Consider the following 3,595-nt stretch of genomic DNA (forward strand, 5'->3'; position numbering starts at 1 on the left):
TTCCTCAACAGAGAGCTCAGAGAGCTGGAGCTCCTTGCAGGCAGACAAGTTTTGAGACTGGTTAATTCAGGGGACTCGAAAAATCACAGCCCACAGAATTCTAGGACTCCCAATCACAATGTCCATGTGGGAATCTGCCACAAGAGGCAAATTTAGTGAGGGAGAGGGTTGGACAGGACAATCCAAGCTCCCTGGCAGGAAAATAGCAAAAAAACACTCAGAGACCAGCAGCCTGCCCAATTCTGCCACAGAGGCTCCATTGAATAAAGTCAGTTTAAAAGACAAAACGCCTAGCCCTCACTGACTGAGAACTCAAGTTAGATCAGCTGCTTTATTGCAAACCCAAGTAGCAAGCTTCTGAGCAAATCTGGAGATTTAAAGGTTGCAGCCTAGGGAGTTCCAGGTCTCACAACAACAGTGTCTGCTCGGGAGACTGCCACTGGAGGCAGAGGTAGAGATGTAGAGGTTTTACTGCTCAATCTGAAAAGCAGCAAAAGGCTCAGAGGTCGGTGACCTACCCCCCACACCCCCCCCCCATCAAGCTACTGGCTGCCTACTCATAGACTGACTCTTGGCTCTGCCCACTCAGATTTTTACATTTCAACAGGAAGTTTCACCCCCCTCCCCAACATCTGTGGAGGCTGTGCTGACCCCAAAACAACTGAGAGGGCAAAGTTCTTTAAGAGAATTGGTCCGAAAGGTAATCATGCTGTATCAGCTGCCTCCCCTGGGGTCTTTGCCACACCCTCAGGTGCAGCTCTGCCTCCCTGAAGCTGTTCTTATAACAGCCAGGGCAAGGAGTTTATAGCCATGAGTACCCACATCAGAAAACTAGTTACCAGATGAATAATCTGACGATGTATTTCAAACTCTTAGAATAACAAGAGCAAGCCAACTCAAAAAGTATTAGAAAGGGATTACAAAAATCAGAGCAGAAATCAAACTGGAAACCAAAAGAATGGTACAATGAATCAATGAAACAAAAAAATGGGTTCTTTGAAAAGATAAACAAGATCTACAAAACTCTAGCCAAATTAACTGAAAGAAAGAAGACCTGAAATAATATAATCAGAGGTGAAAAGAGGAATATTATAAGAGACAACAGTGAAATTCAGAAAATCATATGGTAATATTTTGAAAACCTATACTATACTGAAAAAACTGGAAAACCAAGAAGAAATAGATAAATTTCTTAAGACAAAAAGACCCACCAAAATTCAACCAAGAGGACATTAACAACTTGATCTTTAACAAGCAATGAGATCAAAACAATTGTAAAGAACCTCCCAACAAAAGCTCAGGTTCACTACTGAATTCTACCAGATATTTATTTATTTATTTAACTTAAAACATTTTTTTTATTATTGTTGTATTGAGGGTACCTTGTGATATTTGCCAAAGTTTTACAATATATCATAGTTGAACTTACCCCTCCGTCATTCTCCTTTTGCCCTTTCTCTCCATTCCTAGAACAGTTTCAGCAGGTCTCATTTTTCCATTTTCATAAAGGAGCACATACTATTTCTACCATATTCACCTTCTTATACCCTTGCCCTACATCCTCCCCCCTCCCACTGGTTCCAACCCACCCACTGCCCCGTCAGGAACTGTTTTACCTTCCTGTTCTCTGTTTTTGAAAAAAGACATTTTTGTTTCATGTTAATATTTCCATCTATAGATGTATTATAACCCAAATTTTCTCTCCTTTCTATCTTAATCCCCTCCTTATGGTGATTTCAACAGGTTTAAAAATTCTGGTATAGAAAGTACATCAACCATATTCACCTTCTTAACTTCCTTCTTTTACCTTTCCTCTCCTGTTAGTGACATCCCCTTAGTGTGACCTGCTTTTTTGTAATCTACCAGACCTTCAAGGAAGAAACAACAACAATGCTTCTCATACTATTCCATAAAGTATGAAAGATAGGAATACTACCAAATTCATTCTACAAAGCTAGTATTATTACCCTAATACCAAAGCCAGGTAAAAATGCATCAGAACAATTCCTGATGAACATACATGCAGAAATCCTCAATAAAATACTTGCTAACAGAATCCAACAACACATTAAAAAGGTTATACATATGATCAAGTAAGTTTAATTCCAGGGATTCAAGGATGGTACAACGTATGCAAATTAATGAACACAATACAACACATGAACAGAATTAAGGACAAGAATCACATCATTGCCATCTCAGTAGATATAGAAAAAGCCTTCCACAGAATTCAGTATCCTTTCATGATAAAAGTTCTAGGAGCTAGGAATAGAAGGCACATTCCTCAACATTATAAAGGCTATATATGACAGGCCTATATCCAACATCGTACTAAGTGGAGAAAAACTGAACCATTTCCTCTAAAATCAAGAACAAGGCAAAGGTGTCCACTTTCCCCACTGTTATTCAGTATAGTACTGTAATTCCTAGCAGAGCAATAAGACAGAAGAAAGACTTAAAAGGTATTCAAATAGAGAAAGAAATTAAATTGTCCCTATTTGTAGATGATATGATTTTGCACCTAAGACATTAAAAACTCTACTGAAAAACTTAGTTCTCTTAAACATATTCAGCAAAGTAGCAAGATATGAAATCAATACACAAAAATCTGTAGCTTTTCTATACACAATGAGCAGTCTGAAAAAGAAATCAGAAAAGCAATACCATTCACAATAGCTTCAAAAAATTAAAATACCTAGGAATAAATTTAATGAAGGAGGTGACCGATCTGTACAATGAAAATTATAAATCACTATAGAATGAAATCAATGAAGACATTTAATATGAAAGGACATCCTGTGCTCATGGATCGGCAGAATCAATATTGTGAAAATGGCTGTACTACCAAAGGCAGTCTTTTTTTTTTTTGTGATGGAGTTTTTATTTTTATTTTTATTTTTTCATTTTTCTTTTATTATTCATATGTGCATACAAGGCTTGGTTCATTTCTCCCCCCTGCCCCCACCCCCTCCCTTACCACCCACTCCGCCCCCTCCTTCTCCCCCCCCAATACCCAGCAGAAACTATTTTGCCCTTATTTCTAATTTTGTTGTAGAGAGAGTATAAGCAATAATAGGAAGGAACAAGGGTTTTTGCTGGTTGAGGTAAGGATAGCTATACAGGGCATTGACTCACATTGATTTCCTGTGCGTGGGTGTTACCTTCTAGGTTAATTCTTTTTGATCTAACCTTTTCTCTAGTACTTGTTCCCCTTTTCCTATTGGCCTCAGTTGCTTTAAGGTATCTGCTTTAGTTTCTCTGCATATGTTCAATTCAATCTATCGACTGATAAATTCTATCAAAATTCCAATAACATTCTTCACTGTGATAGAAAAGTCAGTTCTAAAGTTCATATGAAAACACAAAAAAGCCTCAAATAGCCAAAACTCCTAAACCAAAAGAGCAATGTTAGAGGTAGAGTCATAATAATAAAAACAGCATGGTACTGGCACAAAAACAGACATGAAGAACAATGGACTAGAATAGAGGACCCTGACTCAACTCCATGCAGCTAGAGCCATTTGATTTTTGACAAAGGAGTGCAAAATATGAATTGGACAAAAGATAGCCTCTTCAACAAATGGTGCTGGGAAAA

The sequence above is a fragment of the Castor canadensis genome, chromosome 12, assembly GCF_047511655.1.
Source record: "Castor canadensis chromosome 12, mCasCan1.hap1v2, whole genome shotgun sequence".
Taxonomy (NCBI): domain Eukaryota; kingdom Metazoa; phylum Chordata; class Mammalia; order Rodentia; family Castoridae; genus Castor; species Castor canadensis.